The sequence below is a fragment of the Cricetulus griseus genome, chromosome 3 (assembly GCF_003668045.3).
Source record: "Cricetulus griseus strain 17A/GY chromosome 3, alternate assembly CriGri-PICRH-1.0, whole genome shotgun sequence".
Classification (NCBI taxonomy): Eukaryota; Metazoa; Chordata; class Mammalia; order Rodentia; family Cricetidae; genus Cricetulus; species Cricetulus griseus.
The window spans coordinates 257238175-257265635 of NC_048596.1; positions in this window are offsets into that span (position 1 = coordinate 257238175).

The following is a 27461-nucleotide window of genomic DNA, read 5'->3' on the forward strand; positions in this document are numbered from 1 at the left end:
AGTTCCAATGTTTGTGTTGTTTCATTGGGCGGTAGCCCTGAGTTATCAGGGTTCACAGCTTGGAGCTGGTTCCCTAGCCTACATAGCAAGGCTTGTCCTGGGCTAGGTTAACTTGAACCGCCCAGTGGTCTTGCTTGAAAACCAGCTCTTATCAGCTCGCCTGGTGGCAAGCTCAGGCATCATATTATTTCAAGTTACATAAAATGGCATTTAAGTTACACAATGGTTTTTGAATTACACAAAATGGTTTCTTAGGTTTTGTTCCTAACAATGACCAACTTGGAAAGAAAAGCATTTATTCCATCTCATAGGCCATCATCAAGAAAAGCCAAAGCAGGAACTGAAGGCATGAACTGGGAGGCAGGAACTGAAGCAGAGACAATAGAAGAACACTGTTTATTGGATTATGTTCCATGGCTTACGAAGCCTGCTTTCTTATACAACACAGGACCACCTGCCCCGGGATGGCACCGCCCAGAGTGGGCTGTGCCCTCCCACATTAATCACTAATCAAGAAATATCCTACAGTCTTGCCTGCAGGTCAATCTGGTGGAGACAGTTCCTCAACCAAGGGTACCTCTTTCAAACTGACTCTAGTTTGTGGCAAGGTGAAAAAACTAACCAACACAGGATTTATCTTAGGGGATATATTAATCAGCAGTCTGTCACTAGAACAAATATCTGAGGCAACCAACTTATAAAGAGAAAAGTTTCTTTGGCTCATGGTTTCTGAAGGTTTCTACCTAGATCAGTTAGCTTCATTGTCCTGGGGAGACAGTTCATCAGGAAAGGAGTGGAAGCCAAGCAAATCCACACCTCATGGCCGGAAGTGGGAAGAGAGGGTGAGGGATTCCATGTCCTCAGGAGGAAGCACAGACGTGAAAGTGGGAACAAACACTTTAATCTGGCTCTCTGGCATGCTGTCATGGGCTGTCCCAAATTCTGTGACCTGAAAAATTCTGTACCTGGGAAAGCAAAGTGTTCATGCTGGAGCTGTGTGGGAGTAAGTTCCTGCACTCCTCCTGACCCAGAAGCAGGTAATGCTGGAAGCCTGGTATAGTTGTAGCCCAAAGGGAGTAAGTCTAGAGAGAACCTCTGAGCGAGGCTGCGGTACTCAGTTTACTGCAGAAAGGAGATGCTAACCCAGATGCTGAACATGGATTTCCAGGCACTGTTCTCTGCCAATCAGAGACCAGACCTGGCCACTGTAAACTCAAGCACTCTTTGTTTCCACCCAGAAGCTCCCAATGACTCAGTGGGGAATACTATAAATCACACCATTGTGATTCAGTCTTTCTTGCCACAGGAAGGTAGAGTGTTAAGGAAGAGATACTTTGCTTTGGAAACAAAACCAACAGTCAACCCCCTAAGAAAACGATCTGGGCCAGGAGGAAGACAAGGAGGGAGCCCTGTGGTTTAGAGGCTGGGTGTGGTCTAGAATGTTCCAGTTAAATGGTCCTTTGCGGCCAGAGGGACAGGTGAGGTCAGAGTGAGCCTTTTCTTAGTCTGCTCCTCCCTGGAAATGACTCTGTCCCTCTGGACTCCTTCCGTCTTGAGGCTTTGTTTCAGCCAGTGTTGCTTTTGAAATGGCTTCTTCCAAAGTGGAGAGAGATTCTCTGTAGGACTCGTGGGCCTGCAGGTTATGAGGACTTCAGAAGAGGGAGAGGAAGTGGGGAGGAGTGGAAAAGGGAGGGAAGAAGGAAAAGGAGAGAAAGAAGGGGGAGTGGGAGGAAGAGGGGGAAAAGAAGGGGAGAAGAGGGGAGGGAAGGACAGGAAGGGAGGGGAGGAGAGGAGAGGAGAGGAAGGGAGGGAGGAAGAGAGGCAGAGGAGGCTTTTCTAGTTTGAAGAGGGAAGCTGTGCACCCTTATCACAGTGACTGCTAAGCCCAGGGATCCAGTGACAGGGAAAAGAGGGGATGTCCTATGTCCTGGGGGGACTAGGACAATGGCTCGGTCGTTGATGCATAAGACACACCCTCCTTGCCATCATCATTTCTTCCTTTGAGCCAGAATCCACCCTCGGATGTACCATGCTGTCATTAACAAAAGCCCAGCACATTGTGAAAAACCAAGGCATGTCCCAGGATTCCAAGGACCAGTTCCCCTTCTCAACACTCAGCAGGGATAGCTATCTACCTGTGTTTGAAAAGCTTAGATGTTCTCCGCCTCATTGACCATCTTTCCCTCCACTTCTGGATGATCCCTAAGAAGATGGTTTATAAAATCTGTGTCCTGGTTGGTTGTTCTGTCTTTCTTTCTCCAACACATTCATTCCTGTGTTTGGAATTTAGAGGGGAAAAAAAAAAAAGAGTGCTGCCATTTGTATTTGAGGGACTTGTGTAGCTGGCAGATGGTAAGCCAGGTGGCTGAACCCCAGCAGAACAAGAACATTCTATGATGAGGCCTTAGTTATCTGATTGGTTAAGCCAATCCACAGAACAAGGCTGGAAGTCACTTAAGCAGGTTCGGTGTTGCTCCTGTACCCCACAGGCTTGTACCCCACAGGCTGAGTGCCAAGTGAATGGACATCTCCTGTCCTGCTCCTCTCATCTGCAGGTCACCAAATCAAGGGAGGCTTCCTAGGTCACTCATCCACTGGGACTCTGATATCAAGTCTGAGTTGGGTATGATCCACAGGTCGACTCTGAGCTTTGGCTTCTTTGGCTGCGAGATTAGAACTGGGTGCAGCAAACCTGAAAGGGCTCGATATTGTAGAGGCATGCGTCGCCCACTTCCTTGATCTACAGAGGGGTAAACTGAGGCACAAACCTCAGCTTGTTGTCAAATCTCAAGACTCTTGACTAATGGTATTGTGAGTCTGGGATTGTTTTTAATTAATGAATCCATTAAAAGCTGCTAGCAAGCATGATGAAGGTGATGGTTATTATCACTGCGGGGTTGGCCAAACACGATATGAACACTGACTGGCTCTGGCCACCTTCCAAAGCATCCTGAGCCTTACCACGTTGGAAACCTCTAGAGGAGGGGCTGATTGGTCACAGCTTAGATGCAGTGCTGAGCTCCCTGCCCTGAGAGTCACATGGCATCCTACCAGGAAGAAAGCATTAGTGGCCCTGGGGCCCATTAAGACTGCAAAACCAGGCAATTTGCCCAAGACCACATGATGAATGAGTACCTACACTGGGACTTAAACCTTATCTCCTGGTTCCAAGCCCAGTGCTCTTTACTCTGGACTATGGTCCCCTTCCCCCATAAGACATGGCCCCAGGGGGAGGGGAAAGTGGAAAGTGGGAGGAGACAGCCCAGGAACAAAGGAACTCCTCACAGGAAGAAAAACTTGAGTTTTTGTGCACTGCCTTGAAAGCATCAGGAGATTTCAGTATCAGTAGCATGCAGATCTAGCCAGGTACACTCAGCCTCAATTATGGGATTATCTTATTCCTAAAGGACACAGGCTTCTGGATTATAAAGAATCAAAAGGGGGACAAAAAAGATGGTTTAGGAGTTAAGAGCACTTGCTACCCTTGTAGATGATCAGAGTTCAGTTGCCAGCACCTACACTGGATGGCCCATGATGGCCTATAACTATAGCTCCAGGAGATCTGACACCCTCTTCTGACCTTCGCAGGCACCCACACACTCATAGTGTATGTGCACATACACTCATAGACACGTAAACATAAATAAAAATAGAATAATCTTTAAAATAAAAAAGGGAATAGTTGTTCTTGTTAAAATAAAAAAAGAAAATAGTGAACCACATTTGTCACACACTAATATGTTAGCTTTCTGTTACTGCAAAAAATGCCTGAGATAATGAGCATGAAAAGAGTTGAAAGGTTGGTTTGCCTCAAAGTTTTGGAGGGTTCAGTCCCTGGGCCTGTGTTGAAGTCACTCATAGTATCAGGGAACATTTGGTGAAGCAGAGAAAGGAGGAAAAGGCCCACAGTACACAGTCTTATCCAAGGGCATACCTCCGAGGACCCAAGTCATCACACTTGGTTATAGTAGGAAATTACCAATACGGAGTCAGGTAGAAATATAAGGGTATTTAATAGGGAAAAGCCTTACTTACAGAGCGAACCAGCCAGCCGGTGGTAGTCTGTACAGCAAGAAGCAAAGAGAGAACGAAACCGAAACGCAGACCCCCTACTCACTCTCACCACGCCCTCACAAGCCTGCCCAGGTACTCCTGTAGCCAGCCCCTAAGAAGGTGTGGCTACAGCTTCCCCTACACTTGGTCCTTCCTCTTAAAGCTCCCAATAGTGCCACTGACTGGTGACAGGGCCTTTGGTGACACCTTAACTAAGTCACCAGACACATTCCAAAAATCCTGAATAATCATATGATTCATTCACACAGAAGGGAGAGAGAGAGAGAGAGAGAGAGAGAGAGAGAGAGAGAGAGAGAGAAAGAGAGAGAGAGCACCTAAGGGAATGGGGGAACAGATGAAGAGTTGTCCCCAGATATTTGTGAATATTTGCTTTCAGAATCCCCCAAATACCCAAATCTATAGCTGCTCAAGGCTTCGTATATAATGACAGAGTGTGTAGATAGAACTCGCTCACACCCTTTTACCTACTTCAAATCAGCTCTAGATTTCTCAAAATACCTACTGGCAAAGGCGTTTTAATCACTTGCCACCACACTGTGTGGGGAACCATGAGAACAAGCCTGATCCTATTCAGTACCAATGCAATTTTCTTTTTCAATGTTTCTGGTCTGTGCTTAGTTCAGTTCAAGGATGCGGAACCCATGGGTGCACAGGACCTACTTGTACTTGGAAGGAATGGAGCAGGAAACGATTCATCTCTTGGCCTCTACAGTAACGAAAGAACAGAGGTGACACTCTGTCCTGCCAATTCAAAGTCTTCTCCATCCTCCCTTCCCTCCCCCCCTCCTTTGTTCCTTCCTTCCTCTCAGTGGCCATGAACCATTCATGTATGCCTTCCACAAGCACTGTGTCCTTCTATTCAGGTCCCCAAATGCCATGAGCATAGTAGACCAAAGGGTTTCCCACCCTCTCAGAAATTATTGTCAGCTTGACAATATTACACACACACACACACACACACACACACACACTATTTGATTGAGTGACAACTGAAGAAATAACTATTTCACAATCACTGCTGTTTCCATGCCAGGAATATTCCCATTTCAACAGGCATTTCTCCATCAATACCCATAAGCCTGTCTTCCTCTGGGGAGACCAGGGAACAGCACAGTCAAAGATCTAGAACAGAAGTCCCATCCAAGAGCCAGTCAGTGACAGAGTAGGGATGATCACCTCCAGAGCTCCAGACAACTGTGGCAGGAAGACAAGGTAACAAGGTCCAGCCACGACTTAACATCACATGCAAGAAAGAAAGCACACAGCCAGGTGAGGGTGGCTAATTCCAGCACTCCAGCAGCAGAGGCAGAGGCAGAGGTAGGCAGATCTCTGGTAATTTGAGGTCAGCCTGGTCTACAGAGCAAATTCCAGGACAGCCAGGACTGTTACACAAAGAAACCCTGTCTGGAAACCACCTCTGCCACGCCAAAAGAAAAAAAGCACAGAAGGGGCTGGGCAGTGGTGGTACACACCTTTAATCCCAACATTCAGGTGGCAGAGGCAGGAGGATCTCTGAGTTCAATGCCAGCCTGGGCTACAGAGCAAGTTCCGGGATAGCCAGGGAGAGAAATCCTGTTTCAGAGAGAGAGAGAGAGAGAGAGAGAGAGAGAGAGAGAGAGAGAGAGAGCACAGGAGGATCAGAACTATGTTCACATCATTGTATCTCTAGCATAAACCTGTCCTGTGAAGAGTTACAAGGGCTGTGTCTGCATGGAAAAATTGATGCTGTAACATTGGAGAACAATGGTTAAAATATGACATTGGAGCATGGTTGCTGACTTTTCTAGAAGCAACCATAGTGCAAATGTAAGATCAGTCAGGAGTGGGACTCCTCTTTTCTCTGTATATTCTCAGGTCAAAAGAATTCATTTCAAAATGCCAGTAGGTCGGAGGGCAGTGATGCTCTCTACCTCATGCAGCCTGACACCAGCCTGCCTAGAAACTTCAAAGGTTCAGTGGAGATTGCTCTTAAGGGCTGTCACTATTCAAGATTAGGTGACCCCCCAAAAGCACACTCTCTTTGCTATGGTCCCATGTGACTTTGTGTACTCCCCCACCCCCACCGGCCCCCAGTGTAATCAGAGAAGGCACTGAGAGTCTGAAGTCCCAGCATGCACACAGAGAGAGCATGATGGAGAATCTCCCCCATGGCTATGTAGCTTCATTCAGCTTTGGGTTTTCTCTGTCATTCAGGCCTCGGCTCTTTCAGCCTCACAGAAAAGTCACCGATCCCAAGAAGGATTGCATAACACATGGGGCTTCATGCTATTGGTCATCTGGATGCTTACTGTGCTGAGAGCTCAGAAATGGCTGTGGTAGTGAAGCCTGATTGGCTCTACTTAACACTTCATCTTCTAGACTGACTTGATCATGGAAATCTTCCTCTAAAACCCACTCATAGCTCTTGGAGTCTTTGAAACCTTGTCTAGAGAGATACTGAGCTCATGTCTCTTTATTGCAAAAGGTGCACAATAGAGTTAACGGGGTGAATGAATATGCTATAAATTAAGCAGTGAGCCTGAACTTAAGGCTGGAGATTTTCCATAAGCCCTCACATACTCCTTTAGAAACTTGGTCCACAATGAGCCAAGCACCTGTCACCCATTCTCCCTCTCCCATGTGGAAGATATGCATGGAAGAGTCAGAAAAGGGCATGGGGACGGTCACCTCTGGATCCAGACTGTGTAAAAATGTATGTTGTTGATGTTCTGACTCTGACATAGGACAGACAGAAGAAACAGAACTCTGGGATTCAACAGGGGCTAGTTACTTTAGGTTCTGTGTCTGTCTGTTCATTTGGACAGGCTTTCATTATGTAGCCCAGGCTGGTCTTGAACTCACAATCCTGCCACAGCCTCCTCAGTGCTGGGTTTATAGGTATGCACACTGCATTGCACCTTAGACTTTGTCAGTTATAAGGGCCTGAGACCACCTGAGAAGCTGAGCCATCTGGTTGCAAGCCATCCTCCATAACCCACTCTTCACCCTACTACCCCCACCCCCAAAATATGGCTTATACAGTAGGGGAAAATGTGTGTTAAGTGTGTTTTAGGTCCACAATCCCTTCTCCAAACTCTCAGGACAAGGGTATCATCAAATTCTGCCTTTCAAAGAAAGACAATGAGATGTGTGTGCTGCGACGGGGTACTTCCTTCCCCTAACTCACAAAGAAATATTTCCACAGTGAAACATGAATATGCACAGTAGCTGAAAGAACACAATCCACAGGTAGTGTGCAGGTGTTTCAGATCACACATTCCCGGCATCATGGGCTCTAGAACCTAATTCATTTTGGAGTCTCATAGCGGTCTGGGCTGTGGAGTGGGTCGTGCAAGCCTTTCTGGGCTTCTAGTGTGGACGCTTGCTACATGGGAAAGTGTTGAGCTCAGTCTCTCTAGTGGATCCAAGAGCATCTCATCAAGATGAGGAAAACTCACATCTCCAACGTACCACGTTAGGTGTTCTTAGCTCAGTGTATTTCCCAGTATGAGCTAGGGCCAAGGTTACTTGGATATGGCAATGACCCGGTCTGCTTGGATTCGGGATTTGCCATGAGAGGAATCCCTACTTTCCCGAGAAGGACACGATACTTCATCTTTTACCCCACTGGCCTGAAAGAGGGAGTTTCCAAAGTAGACTATAGAAGAACAAAAGCTCACTGCGTGTTCACCAATAAATTCCCCCAAATCATCCAAAAGTCTGCTGTGCTGAGTGAATTTGGGTTCGGTTGCAAGGCTTTAGGCCAGTGGCCTTGCCACAGTGGCAGTTTCTCTCTTCTATGACTTCTGTGAACTTAGACAGCCTACAGCATTGTTTCTGAGTTCTGGCTTACAGGCTTCACGGTCTAACCTAAAAAAAAAAAAAAAAAAAAAAGTCAAATGCACACTCTCATCTTCCAATTTTCAAGGGCCAGCACAATTTTAGTGAAATTCTCATAACACGATCATCATTTGCCTTAATGGATAAAGTATGCAAGTGTCTCGATATGGAATACTTGGCCACAGTATTAACCACACAGTGACAGGTGTCCCCACTCCCACCAGGGGACTTGTAACTATCCAGTCTAGTATACTATTGTAATATAACACTGGAGGATTTTGCTTATAAAATAGCTGTGGTTTATTCATTAGCACGGAAGCCAAGTTGAAACACCAAGACTGTAACTTCTCCATACCAGGCCATACATAGGCTCACTGACACAGCTTCGATACAATATCCTTCTACAGGTGACACTGTGCCTCACTCATCAGACTGATCATATTCCTGAGTGTTTTCAGGGACCTGCATACTTAACAGCTCACTGGTGCCTGATTCATCCATGTTTGTGTTTAAACCCCTTCAGAGCCAGGTCATGGCAATTCGGCCCAGACTTCTCAGATAATAGGGCAATTATATTATGTCACTGGAAACCTAAGCTCACCAGATCATTGGGCCTATTAATCGCAAAGGGGAATTTCCTGAGCCTCATACCCAGCTGGGGATTTAGGACAATGAGTTCCTCTCCATTCATCTGTAATTCCTGAAAATGCTAAGGTGACGATTATGGTTGTGTGTGTGTGTATTTGTCTCCAAGTCTTCCACAGTGAATAAATCCCCAAGGCATCTGCGGTTGCCAGGCAAGGAGATGTCAATCATGAAGGCAACATGTGCATCCAGCAACCCAGGTGGCTTCTAGTAAGGGGTGAGCATCAAGGGAAATGCAAAGAGCATGTGCAGGATATATTAGCCGCCTTCTAGTTACTGTAACAAATACTTGAAACCATCAAATTATAAGGATAATTTGGGAGGTTTTAATCCACAGTCCGTTAGCCCGATGCATTGGGCCTGTGTTGAGGCAATGCATCATGCCAACAGCACACGGAGAACAACCTTGGTAGGTAAGCAAAATAGAAAAGGAAGAGGGGGCCATAGTCCCAATATCCGGTTTAAGGCTGTAATCCCAATGACCTAACATCTTTCCACGGGACACCACCTCTTGTTATTTTTGTGCTTTTGTTTTGAGACTAAGTCTTTCTACGTAGCTCAGGCTAGCCTCACAACTTGAAATTCTCCCGCTTCTGCGTCTTCGCCCAATTTTGTTTGTTTTTGTTGGTTGGTACCAACTCTTAAAGAGCCCATTGTCTCCCAATAGCAGCACCCACAGAAGCAAGCTTTAACACTTGGGCCTCTGAGGTCCCTCAGCATCCAAACCGTAGCAGAAAAGAATCTAAAGTGGCCCCTAAGAGCACTATGTCCAAGCAGAAGTGAAAAATCAGAGCTGAGCAACTTAGTGGGCAGACATGTGGTTCATGTCTGGCTCTCTGCAGCAAGAAGATACTCCTGCTCTTGGGGTCTGCTGAGCTGGTGGGAACATGCAGAGAGTACAGAGTGTGTATGGGGTGATGGGAAAGGAGAACCCCTGAAGAAGAAGGAATTTCTAAGGCAGCATACATTTGTGGGCTCCATAACGCCTTAACATAGTATCTAGAACTCGAGAGCCTTATAAAACACCACCCTGGTTTCCTGGTTCACCCACCAGCTTCTTCATCTTGCCATCTACTGGGTGCCCTCTAATCCCAGTATTGTATTTAGAAATGCTTGTTTAGAAACCTTAAAAAAAATCAAAACTTGGTATTGAAATAACTAATAAAAATGATTGACAGATTTCTGAGGTCCTTACTTTGAAAATAAAGAAGGAACATTGGTCAGGCAAAAGGGTTGTGGCCACAGGTAGCCTAGCAGCTGTATGAGCTGCAACTGATGCTTGCCCAAGCCTAGGGCTGTTAAAAGCTCATCACAATATTCCATGAGGAATGTTCTAGAGTCAGATGCCTTTGATGCCTGTCTGTGCTTCCCGAAACCATCTGTGAAGTTCTTCACTATAGTGTTTCTGCCACTTACGGGAAGATGGCCATGAATGACCTCATAAAGACAGAGGGCAGAACCCCTAACCCCAATTGAGACCTGTGGGTGCCAAAGACCTTGTAAGAAACTGAGTCCTAGTGACTGAAAAATGAAATCCTATCCCCCTCTTAAATATAAAAACCATTGGGGATTATAAAGACTGGTTGTTTAGAAAAGAGTGAATTTCTATCTATACAATACTTTACAAAATGACAAATTAAAGAACTTGAGGACAGATGGGTGGTTACTCTGGTTCATCTAGGAATGGGGAGGTCATTGCACCCCTTCCTGACTCTTTGTTTTCTGGGGACCATGAAGTGAACTTGTTTGCTTCACCACATATGCCCCACCACGAGTGCCACCTCCCTGCAGGTTCCAAAGCATTGAGGTCAAGGTTTCAGGGAAAGCTGTGAAGCCACCGTGTGAAGCAAAGCAAAGCTGATTTACACCCACCGCATCCGCTGGGCAGTGGCAGTGGGATGCAGCATCTAGAAAGAATGCAGCCACGAGAGAAGAAACGTGCTAGGATGTGCTACAGGGCTAGGCGGCTGAAGGCATTTTCAACATCTGTGTTTCAGCCCATCACCGTTTGAAGAACACCTGTACACATAAAAATGATGCAGGTAAAACTGGGGCGATCTGAATGACCTCTGAAAGGCACCAATGCCAGTGACCAGGTTTGACATCATTCCAATTCTGTAAGATATTATCCCCAATCATAAAATTATTTATGTTGCTACTTCATAACTATAATTTTATAATTATGATGTTATATATAACTACTCTTATGAATTGTAATATAAGTATTTTTGGAATAGAGGTTTGTCAAGGGGTCACAATCCTCAGATTGAGAACCACAGCCCCAGAGTTACCCTGCATGTTGTTTCTACAAATAGCACTTCTGGAGCTGTGCAGTGTCCGGCCATATACAGTACAACAGCATACAACAGCCCCTCCTTCAGCCAGCTGCTGCAAAGGGATAAATCTCAGTTAGTGTCTTGTCGCTGATTTTCTTATCCTAGGTTAATGATTTATTCTGCTTCACAAACTGCTCCACCTTCCAAGCCTTCCTGGTTTGGGCAAATATCAGCACTGATATCTTGATTACAGAGGACTCTCAGGTTCTCAATCTGCAACTGCTTGGAATTCAGCTACAAAACCATTTTCCTGTATTAACTGACCCTTTATTGAGCACTTGCTAGTGGCTGAAAAGATTGACTGTTGCCCAAGCCTGTGACCTCAGCACTAGGAAGCCCGTGGCAGGAAGATTTTATGAAATTCCAAAAGCCATGTGTGTCCAGGCCAGCAGAAGCTACCTAGTGATGCCAAGTCTCAATAAAGATTAATTTCTGCATTAGAGTTACTCTAACTACAACCAACCGTAAGTTACATATTCATGTCCCTTGGTGTCTTTAGGGGTTAGTCCTTGCACCCATTATTTACATATGAGCTATGTGCATCTTTGAAAATACTTTAAACCACCTCTAGATGGCTCATAATAAATAAACAGAAAAAACATTATGTAATTCTTGTTCTAGTATATCATTCAGGAAATAATAACCTGAGAAGTCTGTACACAACCAGTAGAAACCTAGCTTTTGTTCTGAATGTTTTCCATGTGCAGTTGGTAGAATCTAAGACAAGACCCAGTGCACAGTATCCAACCATCACCCTGGAATGTCTGGGGACATATATTGTTCAATCTGTTATTGTGTAGGCCACTTGTGATTATACAGTTCACAGTGGTGCCAGTCACGAGAGAAACCCAATATGGTCCAGCAAGGATGTAGAAATTCATTCTGAGACAAGTGAATAGGATGAGGAAGAGTTGGCAAGGGCAGATAGAAAAAGGGCTGGATAGGAGAAGCGGGCTTGAGTGCATGACTCACATGGGGTTCCCCTTTGTCAAGGGATGGGGCACGTAGAGCATGCCCAGAGCCGTGGAACCCACACCCAACAGCAGCTCTTCTCTGCTCTGCTCCCTCCTCCCCCAGTTCCCATCAGACACAGGTGGAAGGGATGCACAAAGCTGCTTCTTCAACAGCAAGTTGGCACAGTGCCTCAGGTGAGCTCAGGCTTGGCACTTTCTCCACGCTCATAACAGAGGCCTAACCATGAAGGGTTTGAGAATGAATAAAAGAGGGTAGAGCAAGGTGACCTTTAAGGTGGATCTGGATACTTTCCTGGAGCAACTTTCATCTCAACACATGCACACACACCATACAAAACACACGCTATGCATATACACATCCCACACATGTACACATGCACTCACACCATACAACACACACAACATACACACTATGCATATACACAACCCACACATGGACACACATGTATACACACCACATACTATGCATGACACATACACACATATTGTACACACCACATCACACACACTACATATATACCACATAAGGCACCACAGACCACATACATCATACACACACACACACACACACACACACACACACACACACACACACCACCATACCACACCCCACCAAGATGCTCAGACACTCCTTGGATTTCTCTGTTGATCCCATCCCCCTAGACTCCCTGATTTGGCCTGGGAGATAAAGGAAAGACACATATTTAAGAGACAAAAAGAAAGGGGAACTGGAGGAGAGTCCTCTTTAACCTTCCTAAACTACAAGACCAGTTTGCATCACAGCTGCGCATTTCCCAGCTGTGTGACCTTGTCCCTCTGTGCCTTATTGGCCTCATTCATAAAACAGAGCCCACGAGAATGAGGCCGAGGAGGAGACCATGATCTCGTAGGAGATGGAAGAGGCCTGGAGACACTGATATGCATGAAAACACAAAGGAGCACAGTGCACACTTGTGATTATAAACTCTGACTGGAAACCCCTGCACACTCCCCAGAAACTCAGTTCCCTCTCCCTCTCCCTCCCCCACCCTGTCCCTGTGCTTCTCCAGGGAGCACTCTTCCTTCTCCCACCCCTCCCAGCACCTTTGCACTCCTCTTCCTACCCTTCCCTGTCAGGAAGCATCCTGGCTCAGGTTTGAACACAGGGCTCTAGAGTTTGGCTGCTATGGTGAGTTTGGCTGCTATGGTTTATGTCCTCCTCACACGCCAAGGTCACATGTGTTAAGAACTGGTCACCACGATGCTTCTGGGAGATAGTGGAAGCTTTGGAAATAGAGCCTGGTAGGTGGAAGATAGGTCATTGGAGGGAGGACCATGGGGGGGGGGCTATTGAGATCCCAATCCTCCCCCCCAAACCTCCACTTCCTCTTCTTCACCGTGTGTGTGTGTGTGTGTGTGTGTGTGTGTGTGTGTGTGTGTGTGTACTATGAAGTGGCTGTTACACACTCCCTTCATGATGTATTGGCTCACCATGGGTCCCAAGGCAATGACCCAAATGACTATGAACTGAAACTTCCAAGGCAGTGACAAAAACAAACATTTCTCTCTTGTAAATTGACTTTTCTCACTGTCTGTTACAGTGATGGAAAGCTGACCAAGAGATTCACCAAGACGAGGTCAAATCTTAGCTACCCCAGCCTTGCCTGGCTGAACACTGACGCGCCTGGGCCTGTCTTCGACTCTACATTCTAGTCACAGCCACAAGGATGCTGCAGCAGCTGGGCATGCTGTCCTGAAACCAGCCTATAGGGCCAGCCCACCCAGATACCAGATTCCAACACACTGGATTGCCTAACTCTGCAGTCACTCGGGTTTCTTCCCCATTCGCCTGTTGATAGGCCACAAGAGCTGTCAGGAAATGCGCATTCGTGGTCTCCCAAGCCTGTGTTCAGAGTCTTCCTCCTGACAATCCCATGACTTGTCATCTCTTCTTGATCCCCAGATCTCCATCTGCTTTTCCCAGGAATATGACTCAAGTAACAGTGTGTTGCTGTCAAGATCAAAGGCAGTAGACACACAATGGTGAAGGAAACGGAAGAGCGGGAGGAGCATTTGGAGGGGTGGCCCATCTTCCTGTCTAGCCAAAGCTGAGGGACAGTTGGTTACTCTAACAATTCAAGACCTATAATGCTCAGGGTCCCCAGAAAATAATCTGAGGCTGATGAGCATGCGATGGAGAGTTATTTGAGTTTTCTGGGTCTCCATTTCTTCTCTGGTGAACCAGGCTTCTCATAGGGCTGTGGTAGAAATGGAAAGGCCTAGAAGGTGTTGGGCATATTCCAGGACACTTGTCTCTCTAAGTGAGCTCTCTGTGGGAGTCAGCATTGAGACCTGGAAATGCCAAGTCTTGTCAACCTATAGCCACTGACCAGGTCCGCTTCCTAGCCCTTTCCAAAGCAGGACTGCCTGAAGAAGCAGGTGCAGAGCAGAGGTAAAATGAGTCACAAGAAACTTGTGTTCCACCCCTCACTGTCAGAACATCGGAAGACTCCAGTTAAGGGGAAGGACGGCTGCAGACATTTTGCTGAAGTCCTCTGTGCAGGCCTGTGGATAAAGACAAAGCTGTGTCTTTCCTTTTTTTTTTTTTTTTTTTTTTTTTTTTTTTTTCTTTCCCACAAGAAGGAAGAGAAGAGAGCCCACAGTGCAGACAGACAGGAAAGCCCAGTCCCTCCACACTAGCCACCAGTCTGGGAAGTCAGCTGAACAATGGTCAAACTCATCCTGCAAAGAGCAGGCAAGAGAGGGTGACAGAACCCCACCCACCCATATGACCTACAGTCCCCATCCCCCAGAGAATAGACACGTCTGTGCTTCAAATGAGTAGAGCCTGCTTGCTCACAAGAGAGAAGAAAAGGGCAGCTAACACTGTTCTCCTAGTTGAAAAAGCAGGGGGGGAGGGGCAATTATCCCAGACATGTCAGTTAAACACCCTGGCCTTGTCCATTCCACTGTGATCTCAGCATATGAGCCAGGTGCAGTACAAACCCAGGCCTGGCTGGGCCTTTCTCTAGAGTCTCTGACTCAGCCAATCCAGTCTTACCAAGAAGGAACCTTTGTGACAGTAGTCCCAGAGTCACAGGCTCTGATGTTACTATCTTTTAACATTTATTAAATGCCATGGCACACTGAGCCCATGAGGGAGGCAGGGGGTGGGTAGCTTTGGTGGGCTGGCACGGCAAGAGATAAACAGATGCATGGCATTCCAGAGCACTGAGGGAAGACGCCCCTCCAAGCCAGTGAGCTGCTTTTGTGCGTGCTGTCATCTCCAGCCCTGTTCTCAGAACTTTCCACCCAGCACTTGGCAATAGGATAAATCAGAGCCTGACGACTTCTTGGCTACAGTAACACTCTGCCATGAGTGTCAGCACTGCCAGGCACTCCCTGGTGACATGTTTGGCTCCTTCATTCCAAGCACACAGTAGTAAAAAGACAGCTGGATGCAGGGGGATGGCTGTAGCGTTCTTTCCAGTCACAAATTTGGACTAGCCTATCCCCTCTCCCCGGAGTAAAGTCAGTAAATGTTTTACACTGGCCAGGGAGGGAAAGCCAGTGATGATGGGTAAATTATGGATTCACCAGACCCAGTAGAAATGATAAGTGGAGTTTTATTAGGGAAAGAACTTAGACAGAAAACAGTAAGTGACTGTCGCGCATGGGGAGGCAGGGCCTGCATCCTTGGAGCAGGAACAAGCCAGTAGTGCTGGAAGGGACTGGGAAAATGTTGTATGCATGTATTGTAGAGCAAGGGGATGGAAGGGACAGAGACTAAGCCAGAGAGGTGACATTCCTGGGTCCTGTTGCCTTTCATCATGCCCTGTCCTAACACATGCTGGAATGGCCCACCCCTGATCCGAGCGTCTTGTGGAGCTGCAGGGGTGTGAGGCTGAGGAGCCTGCAAATAAGGAAGGAGGCAGTCTCAAGCTCCTGCTTCCCCTCTGGCTTTAGGTTCCTCGACTGTAAAGTAGAGTACCCCAAGGTGCCACAAACTCTTTCTGTGTGAGCCGTCTATCTGTGTGTGCGCCTAAACACAGTATGCAATAACCCCCCCCTCATTGCAGTGCAACACCCTGAATGCAATACCACACATGCTGCCTGCGATGAAATGAAATACCCCAAGTTTAACACAACACCCTGTGAACCGACGCCGTGCTCCTGGGTACAAAGCAGTACCTCCTAAACACATTGCAATGCCTGCTGATGTCAGGGTGATGTTCCCGCAGGCAAGGCCAGCTCCCTCCTGAGGCAATGGTCTGTAAAGACAGCAGGGCTCTCTGTGATTCTCCCATGAGCAGGGAGGGCTCATCCCCACCCATCCTCACACACACAGGGCCTTGCCCTGGGTTTGGCACTCCCTCCCTGTGCTCACCCGGGTTACATTCTTGCTCACCCATCAAATGACTCATAACAGCTAGGGACAGGGTGCCCCAGAGCAAGCTGGCAAGTCATTGCCCATCCACCCCTTCCCCAGGTGCCACCACTAGGAGCTGTCTGACTGTCAGCTGTTCCCGAGCTCAGGAGCTCCTTGAGTTACAAAAGCAAGAGGACATGGAAATTGAAATAGGAGAAGCCACTGGTGGGGGCCAGAGACTCCTGGGGCAGCTATGGAAAGACAGCCCTGCCGGAATGGCAGCATCATTTATTGGTTCTCTTGGGAGAAGCATATATGGTTATAAAAAGAGGCTCTTCAGAATCACAAGCCACTCACCCAGCTTATTCATGGGTCTCCAAAGAACACCCCCCACCACCACCACCTCTGTTTAATCAAAGGCCACAGCCAGGGTGGGAAGTACCTAACAACTGCCTGCCAACATCACAGTCATTGTTTCCCACTGGCTTCACAGGACACAGAGCTTAGCCGAGAGGGAAGAACTCCACTGAAGGGAGGGGCCTTTCCTGGGCCCACCCAGCAAGCCCAGGCCCCACAAGCTGCAGCTTTGCTGTCCTTAACCAAGGCAGGGTTAGAGGCCTGGGGATGTTCAAAAGCTCAAAATGTTTCTACCACTCTGCAAACTACCACCCTGTGGCAGGGGAGGAAGAGGGCCTGCCCATTGGAAACAATGTCATGTGGCCCTGCTGTTGAGTGCTGGGATGCAAAGGCCAGAGCAGAGGCTGGGCAGCCAACGGGTTTCACCAGGCTGGATCAAGTGGCTGCCTTCCTGGAAACTGGCCTTCTGTTGCTAGGCTGATAAGACAGGGAAATTGCTACCCTTGGTGCTCATGGGAAAACATGTTGATGCTGAAGGAGAGCTGTGACCGGTTAACAGTTGAGAAAAAGCAGATCACCCCTGCAGCTGCTCCGCCCAGGGGTAGCTCAGATCACCAGGGCAGGTGTGCATTGAGAGAGCCACTTTTGGTGAGTGTTCCTGGGACTGAGATGGCCACCACACAAGGATGCAGCTTCCGGACATCCCACCTTCTCCATGGACCCCCGGAGATTAGCCTTCACCCTGGATAACAGTGGCCCTTTGTAACACACACATGGCAGCCTCTCCTGGGCATGGACCCCAATGTAGCAATAGCAGGATTCTGTGTATGAGCACAAGATACTGGAAGCTGTACCATCAGGTGTGTGTGGGAAGGTGCTGGCCGAGAGCCTCACTGTTTATAACTGGGGTGGGGGAGGGGCATACAGACTTCAAAGGGTTTAGTGGTCAGGAAATGAAGCCTTTTGGCAGAGCTCCAGGGACAAGTAGCTTACACTGATTTCTGCCACCCCCCACCATAGTGTAACAAGGCACCTTTATGTTGTAATCCACTGCCCTCACACCTTCCCTACAAAGTACCCTCTCCCGGACTGTTCAAACACCCCCACAGTCTACCTCCCATCAGGCAGCCTGCCACCAGCCCTTACATAACCTGTCACTTGAATTTTTCTTCAACATTCCTTGCAAGTAGCCATCAACTTTCAGGAAGAGGTGAGTATATCCTATGATCCAGCCAATAACATCAGTGGCATGAATGTATTAACTCATTCAATCTTTACCATAATCCTGGAAGATAAGTGTTGTTACCATTTTACATATAAACCATAGAAAGCCTGCAATGTGTAATGACTACACAGCTAATAGACAGATGAGCTAGGCCTTGTAGAACCAGGGTAGGCATGGGGAGCAAGGTCTTACTATGCTGCCCAGGCTGCTTTAAATTCACTACATAGTCCTGACTGGCCTGGACCTCTTTAGTTCTCCTTTCTCAGCCTGGTAGGTGCTGAGATCAGTGGATTGCATCATCACTCCAGGCTAGCCCAGACTACCTAGCTCAGATGCCCACACATTTAATCTTCTAAACGACAATTGCTTTAGGACTCAGGAGACTAACATTGACCACTGGCCACAGCATGCAAATATAGGCATGCATGCAAATGTGCGCTCGCGCATGCACGAGCGCGCGCACACACACACACACACCATACATGATGATGGTCTAGCAGTGTTTAAAGGTCATCTAATAGATTGAATACAACGGTCTGAAACTTAGAAGTGAGGGAAAGACAAAAATGGAGCTAAAGAGTACAGACTTATGGGCACTATAGGATTAATATCATGAAAAGGAGAGGAACTTGGAGGTACCCTGGACATGGATGCTCACAACAGAATAACAAGGACATCTGTGTTGGCCACTTTTCATTGCTGATGTTGCAGATCAAGATGGCTTTATGAAGAAGGCTTTTGATGGCCCAGACTCTGAACTCCTTTGCCAGATATGAGGAACCTGCCATTTCCTATGGGTCTTATACCTTCCACTAGAGTAGCCGTGAAGCCAGGTGTCTGCTGCACCATATTCCAGACTGAGCACAGACATATAGGCCGATATGATGGGCATTCTATCATAGCACATAAGACAAAAGCAAAACACAGCATCAGATGGGTTCTACCTGTCCTGGTTTAATTTTGTTCTTGTGATAAAACACTGGCCAAGACCAAACTGAAGAGGAAAGTGTTTATGTTAACTTATAGGTTAGAGTTCATCAATGAGAGGCCAAGGCAAGAACCTGGAGGCAGAAACTGAAATGGAGGCCCCAGACAACTCTGATTACTGCCTTGTTTCATCTAAATTGCTCAGCTACTTTTCATATACAGCCCAGGCCCACTTGCATAGGGATGACACTGCCACAGTGGGCTAAACTCTTCTAGATCAATTAGCAATCAAGAAAACGCCTCAGAGATTGGCTGTCAGTCAATCTGATCTGTTCAACTCTTCAGTTGAGGCTCCCTTTTCCTGGTGACTCTAGGTTTGTATCAAGTTGACAGCTGAAGCTAATTATAACACCACTGTGGCACCATCATGGTATCCAGTGGAACTGAGGCAGCCAGTGAATGCTGTGAACCCCTAAACTAAGTTTGACCTTGGGTGGACTCTCTATTTCCAGCCTTTTTCTCTAGTCTTTCTGTCTGTAGGTGAATGTCCTAGCATCATTTTACTGGAGGCATTTCTCTTGATTAATCTGCCCTTCTGTTCAGTCTACTATCAGCACAGGTTTTCTTAATTCCATTTCTCTTGCTTTCTCTTTTTTTCCTGTATCAAAGAGGAGGGAAATGTGTATTCTCAGCATACAGCATCCTCAAAATGATTACCTCTGGCACAATGCCTCCATAAGGAGTGTTTCCCCTTGAACCTGACATTTTTCTAAATGTACATCAGATGAGATGTTTATATGCATCCCAAAATATGTAAGATGAGAAGATGCTTACACAGAACTGGCACACCTGCATCTTTAATATCATCTCTAGATGATATGAATTCTTCTTCCCTGAAATCTGAGGTCTAACACGCATCTAACTTGACTTTCTTATTTAGCTTCAATCCCAATTCTAGCCCCAGCTTGACAAAGTTGATTAAAACAACCAATGTTAGACCATCTTCACCCCCCCATTAGTGCAGAGCACTAATCCCAAGGGTTTCCAACTGCAGACATTTCTTGGATGAGAATACCCAAATCAGTGGATGCTCATGGACCTCGTATCAGATGGGAGAGCACTTGCAGAGAACCCTTTAACACATCTCAAGATGACTTATAGTACCCAATATAAGGTAGATGCTGTTTAACAAACTAAGCTGCAGTGCCCAGAGAATAATAAGAAAAAAAGTCTGCACACACTTGGCACAGATGTGATTTTTAACAATACTTTCATCCTGTGTTTGATTGAACTGTAGGAGATAAAAATCCTTAGAAGTAAATGTTAAGTCTCAACCCCAGGACAAAAGGCTGAGGCACCTATTTGACTTATCAAGGTGGATGTATATGGCCACCAGGTTCTCCCAGCATCCCTTACAGGGTATGGCTGGCATACCCCACCCCCTATCCAAAACTCCAGCCCAGGAGCTAGACTGTCCTTCCCCCAGGTGCCCTCCTTATGTAGTCCAGCCGTTTTAGTTACCTGGCCTTTCGTCTACCCTTTACTCTCCTGGCCTCTTGGTCTGGCTCTCCCCTTCCCCCTACACCTCTTCTCACAAAGCTCAGGCTCATGTCTACTCTGCACCCTCCCCGATGTCTCTCTCTGGCTGTGCTCCTTCATATCCACAATAAACCTCTTCCACCATCCCTTGGAGCAGTCACGTCCTTTCTTTTTTGTTTCTTTTTCATTCATCTGGTGCTGAAACCCAGGACCAGTCACATCCTTTCCATTTTCATCCGTGGAATGAATGTGGCCTATATTTCTTCTTTGTTACTCCGTGCTTCCGCCAAGAGGTTCTCAGTGTCATTTATGCCTTATCACCTGGTGTTCCCTGCAGCTGTCCTCCGGAAAACCCAAGTGGAACCAGCTGTATGTCCCTTCCCCAAGACCGAAAGGTCAAGTTCACTGTCTGATCCACTCCAAGCCTCAAGATCTTGGCTAAGGGTGACCTGATCAACCTGTGTGTCCTCTTGCCCAGGTGGCATCCATAGCCCCAGGCACACAACCTACAGTTACCTAGACACACAGCTTCTGACTCCTCTGTGAGATCCCAGGATCTGAGGGGGCTTTGCTTCCAAAACCCAAAGAGCACAAAATATGGGAACTCCTCCAAAGAAGACCCTGTTTTTTCTTACAGAGAGCAGAAATCACCCTGTCCCTATGCTGATGCACCTCTCAGGGAAGAGATGAAGAAATATAAAATAAAATGTCATTGTCCCAGACGTGGCATGGCAAAGGTCTTAAAGATACCATTTATAGTTCATAGGATTGCATATGAGTGAAAGGTAACATTGAAGGTTGTACTGGCTGCTCATTCGAGCTGAAGCTGAAGTCAGACAATTTTTAAAGAAGTGTGTCTTGTCTATGTGGAAAGGGAGCCAGACCCTCTGGGAAGAGCCAAACTGGAAGCCAGGAGGCTCGAGCAGGTCACAGCTGGTCACAGAAGTGAGTTCACACAGTCACTCTGCACACTTACTGTGCTTTTCCTCTGCAGAACACTTGAGCTACTGTAATTCCCTAGGATCTCCCTCTCTGTGTCTCTCTCTGTGTGTCTCTGTCTCTGTCTCTCTGTCTCTCTCTCTCTCTCTCTCTCTCTCTCTCTCTCTCTCTCTCTCTCTCTCTCTCTCTCTCTCTCTCTCCATCCCACATTAAGCCTCCATTGGAACAGGTGATGGAGTGGTTAACCATATTCAAGAGGTTAGGGCATGGAAAAAGCAAGTCACCCCAGGAAGGCTCAAGGCTGGAAGCCTTTCCTTCTTATGTTCCTGGAATCATGACACCAAGGCTAGAGGTGGGAATATAATTGAGCAGTAAGAATGCCACAGCTCTGCACTGCCCTGCCAGCCATTGCATGGGTAAGTTCTTTGTTGTTGTTGTTGTTATTATTATTATTGTAATTCTAGAGGTTGAAAGCATCTTTACCATTGAATTACTCATTCCTGAGCCCCTTTTGGGATTTTATTTATTTATTTATTTATTTAGCTGGTTAGTTAGTTTTTTGTTGTTGTTGTTTTGTTTTGTTTTGGGGGTTTTTTGTTGTTGTTGTTTTTGTTGTTGTTGAGACAGGGTTTCTCTATATAACAGCCCTCACTGTCCTAACTCTCTTTGTAGACCAGGCTGGTCTTGAATGCAGAGATCCTCCTGCCTTTGCCTCCTGAGTGCTGAGATTAAAGGAGTATGACACCACCATTTGGCCCCTTTGAGGGTTTTAAATTTTAAGTTACCAGCCTTTAATGGTAGTGGTGGCACACGCCTATTATCCCAGAACTCAGGAGGCAGAGGCAGGAAGCCTGTGAGTTCAAGGCCAACCTGGTTTACAGAGTGAGTTCTAGGAAAGCCAGGGATGCACAGAGAAACACTGTCTTGAGAAACAAAAACAAACAAGCAAAAATTCAAGTTACCCCAACTGGCTATGATTTCACTCTGTATCCCAGGCTGGCTTGGAACCTTAAATCCTCCTCCCTCAGCCTCTGGGATTAGAAGCCTAAACCATCCAGAGGCCCAACTCATTGTCTGACTGGTCTTCCTGCTCTTCCTGCTCTGTAACCCTAATAAAGGGGTGTTCACATGACCCAGGCTCAACCAATAAAAATCTCTCTCCCTCTTGAGATAAGGAACAGCAATACAAGCATGGAAAACCATGGAGGCTGAAGCCAGGTCATGTGCCTTCTGCCTTCGCCTTGGGGCTCAGCCTGGAGATCCCACAAGCAGCCTGAAAGTTCTATGAAGCAGGTAGGAAGTCTGTGAAGAACCAGGAAGAGACCCAGAGGGCACAGGTAGACAACATCAAAGGCAGGAATGGGCTGGGCATACAGACCTGGGCATGACTGTGATCAATAAGAATGCATTGCAAAATGCAAAGTAGATGCAAGAAAGGAAGCCTCACCAAAAGGAAATGATCACTGTTAAATGTATACACTTATCCCCACATCACTCTGTAGCATAAGTTTGCAAATTTAAAGGAGGAAGGGAAAAGGAGTGGAGGAGGAGGGAAGGGAAGAGGGAGGGAGGGCGCAGGAGTGAGACTGTCTTATTTATGCCTTTTTCTCTTGTCACCAGACTATCTCTGCTTGAAAACCACACCTTCCTGGGAGATTAAACCCAAATAAACAGACTGCCTGCAGAGCACTGCCAGACCCTGTTGGGACCCCCAAAAGTACAGAGCTGACAGATAAACTCCCCATTCTCTGTGTGCGCCCAGTTCCCTGCGGATGCCTTTCAACACCCCTGCATCCTATTTCAAGCATCGGGCTGTCATAACCCAGGGAGATAAAAAATGGACCTCTTAGGCAAAGTGATAGGGAGCTGCTGCCTGAGGCCCACCCTGTCCTGGAGAGGCCCCCAGCTCCAAGTAGTCATCTCTACTTCTCCCTCAAGCCCTGTACTTGCTTTTTCTCTCAGCTCTGGGAATGGCACAGTCTAGAGATGGAGAGAATGTCCCTTTGCTGAGGTTCACGATATAGCCTTGATAATCTAAGAGAACATGAACACAGAGTGGAAAATAACAGAAGTGTACTGGATGGCTTTGTGTGTCAACTTGACACAAGCTAGAGTCTTCAGAGAGGAAGGAGCCTCAGTTGAGGAAATGTCTCCATGAGACCCAACTATAAGGCATTTTCTCAATTAGAGATCCATGGGGGAGGGCCCAGCCCATGGTGGGTGGTGCCAATCCTGGTCTGGTGGTCCTGGGTTCTGTAAGAAGGCAGGCAGAGCAAGCCATGGGAAGCAAGTCAGTAAGCAGCTCCCCTCTATGACCTCTGCATCAGCTCCTGCTTCCAGGTTCCAGCCCTGCTTGAGTTCTTATTCTGACTTCCTCCAATGATCTATAAGTATAAGCCAATTAAAGCCTTTCACCACAGCAACAGAAACCCTAACAAGATGAAAACAGACAGAATGATCAATGATGGATGTAATCACAATTAAATAAAAGGGGGGAACAAGAACTTAAAAATAATTGTCATGCTTTACCTAAGAAAAGGAAAGGAAAGGAAGGAAGGAAGGAAGGAAGGAAGGAAGGAAGGAAGGAAGGAGAATCTGGTTACAAAAAGCTGGTAATCATAAATGAAAACCAACTTGACAGTTTGCCATTGGAATTAAGAACAAAGAGCTGGTAGACAGAATCAAGAGTGGAAAGACTGGAGACAAAACTTGGGGATACACCACTTGCTTAGCAGAAGGCTCTTGGGCTCCAACCTCAGGAGTACAAAGCAAAAAAGAAAAAGTGAGAAGAGCTAGATAAACCCTTCCTTTTAGAAAGTCACTCTTGGTGTTTGTTTAGTACCACAAAGGCCACCTGTACCCTTAAGCCAGCATCTGATTCTGGTCACTATGGGTGAACCTGCCGATCCCAGGGCTTGGTCTCATGTCTATCTAATGCATTAGAGTCTGCAGAAGGGCCCTGGGTATGCATGCCTAGTAAGTAGCCCTGGTTTCTCTTCTCTCCCCATCCTTAGAGTGGCTGTGCAAGACTTCTATTGCGGGAAAATTCTCATCCAGAACAACAGAAATGCATTTGAGTACATGTTATGTTAGTACATAAATGCTGTGTTAGTACAATGATCTATGTAGCCAGAACTGAAGGCAGGATAAAGTGACTGTCTCCAGGGAAATGGGTCTAAAGACTCCTGTACATAATTAATTGCATGCAAAGGTACAAACACTATGTGGCAACTCATAACCACCAAACTAAGTGTCCACATAGCACCACAGAAAGACCTTTAGACACATGGGACAGTCTGAAGAGAATTGTGTAAATATTAAATGCGCACACATGCTTTCCATCCATGGTTATGAATTTAAATCAAGGCCATAAATCAAGTTCATTTAAAGTGGTTGTCTTGGGGAAGGAGAAGAAAGGGATGTAAGGACCAAATAAAGGAAACAAATAAGACGTTGCTCTGCCCAGACCTATGAGGACAGGGCATCACAAACTGAGAAGTAGAACTAATTCCGTATTCAATTCCCTGCAAGGGTCTGAGAAAAAGAAAAAGGAAAAAAAAAAAAAAAAAGTTGATTCATATGGAAGTTCTAAAGAATTTGTTTACATCTGCCTGGATTGCCCAAGCTTGCCTGAGGTCTGTCTCCTTTAGTTCTGTAATTGCCTGAATCCTTCCAATAAATACCTATTCCACGCCCACCCTATCCCCACATGATGGGAAAATCAGCTTGTGCTTTTAGCCACTAACAACCCAGAGTATCCTCAATGAATCCATTCCTAGCCAACAGGAGGTCTGCTGGTTGAACTGCCTTTTGGGTAGAGATAAAATGGCCGTTGATCTCTCCAGGACCATCTCCGTTTTGACTGTGGCCGTGGGTTGCATTAGAAAGCAAACTTCACAACCGGGTGTTGGTGGCACACGCCTTTAATCCCAACACTTGGGAGGCAGAGGCAGGTGGATCTCAGTGAGTTTGAGGCCAGCCTGGTCTCCAGAGTGAGTTCCAGGATAGGCTCCAAAGCTACACAAAGAAACCCTGTCTCGAAAAAAAAAAAAAAAAAAAAAAAAAAAAAGCAAGCTTCACTTCTTACCTCCAGTTTCCTGTCTTAGATTTTTCTTGATGATGAATTATACCCTGGAAGCTAAAAGAAACCCTATCTTCTCCAAGTTGTTTTTAGTCGGTGTTTTATCACAGCAACAGAGAAACAAACTAGGATGCCATCCTCCAGTGACCCTATTTCCAATAGGTTCCACAAATTCCCAAAACAGAGCCACCATCTGCAGACCAACTTTTCAAACACAGGAAGCCTGTGGGGGACATTTTGCATCCGCACCATAAGGAGGTCTTTAAGTCATTAGGACGTGGTGTCAACTGGCGCTGGGAGACCTTGTTCCTCATCATACTCTTCTCCCTTGGACCACAAGGTGAGTCTCTTTGCTCCAACTCATGCTTGTACATGATGTGCTGTGTTGTCGGTGGCCAGCAACTGCCACGGTCCCACATATGCTGTCAAATAGCCCTTTATTTCATTCCCATTACAAAAGAGAGCTCTTTGGGTCTACCTAACTTGGCACCATTCTCTGAAACTCAAATGCCTTCAATCCATTCTCCAGCAACCCTGAAAGCCTCTTACTTAGCACACAGGATACTTGGAGATCAAGTCTCCCTTCCCTGGTACACTCTAATCCCACCCCACAGTTTAGTTTCCTTAATTACCCTTTGTGATCCCTGAGTTCATTTTTCCTAATGGCTCCCAATCAGCATACATCCTATCTTCCCCCTGACTACCCCTACTTACCCCCTACAACTCCCTAATCCCCACCCCTTACCTAATAAGTCCTTGGCTCTCCTGGGTATCCAGCAGAGCTGTTTCCTTTTCCTGGCCTCCCTGATGCCTGGGGACAAACATGAGCAGAGAACATTTTGATAAGCAGGGCCATGTTCTGATAGACTCTGCAGTCACCAAGAGGCAGAAGCTTGGTTTTCTATAGGATCAACATGCCTCAGTTTTGAATTCCTGTTTGGCCTTGATCAGAGGCCTATCACATTGTCTCATTCCCTTTGCTACAGCCATGAATCAGTCTCCACACACCTCCCAGGGGTTCAGGGAACAATCAGTAAATTGTTATTAGTGAATGGTGCTCTTTTCACTATGTATTCGCGATTCCAGGAAAGACCAGTCATTCTATCATGGACAGCCTCTTACAAGCAAAAAGAAAAGGAAAAGTGGGAGGGAGTATATAGCAAAGGGCAGATAAAGAGGAATTTCAACACCAGGAAAAAAAAAAGATTAAATTTTTATCCAGTTTAAAATTTCATTTATCTTTTATTAAGATGAAATTCAACCCATTCCAACAGATATGAAGATCCTTGAAATAATTCAGTCCATGAAGAAAAAGATGATGGTGACCCTTCAGTAAGTGAAATTTCCAAGTCTGCTTTCTGTGTGGTTCAGCTCTGACTCTGGAATGCCACCTTTGAGCGCTCAGATGTTGGTACCCTGAAAGCACAAACAAGCATCATGCCAGTCTAAGGGCAACATGGATGCAACTGGAAAAGGACCCTGTTGTGATGTGTCACATGTTCAGTGTCCCCCCTAAAAGACAAGCAACACACTGTTCAGCATTTGTTTTCTGCTGCTAAATGTCAGCAGCCCTTTTGTTGACTAAGCAGATCTTCAATGAGCCAGACAAGTTAGACTGGGTCTAAAAGAAAGCAAATGCCCAGGCTAGCATGCTGTTTGCTGGGTCCCTCTCTTTTCTGTCCCTGTTGACTTTGTGGGTATCTCTTCAAGTATCTAGATAGATAAAGGGATAAGAAGTACAGACTGCAAGGTGGCGACAGGCTCATGCAACTATATCACCACACCATGGCCCATAAGACACCCCAACTGTCCTTCATTTCATAGTAACAGTTCTCCATACTGTTTGTATAGCAAAACTGCCTGCTCCTGTCATGTGCCTGATGCCACCCGAGAATCCCATGTAACGACACAAAAGGGAAGTAAGTCCGAGTAAGTCCCATGTTTGGAATTCCCCGTGCTGCCTGACCAAAGAATCCATCCCACCCAGTCTAACTTGGCAAACCAAGGAATTAATTGTGGTTACTAGGTAAGGTCTTACTGATGGAAGTATAGATGACTCAGAGGCAACTGCACCACTAAAAATCTCACCCCAGCGTGAGTGACAACTAAGAAAAGCCTCTTGCAGGCAGTTCCACTGAAGACATCATTCTCTCCCCCAGAAATTTACTGCTTGTATAACCTTAGGGAGAGACTGTGC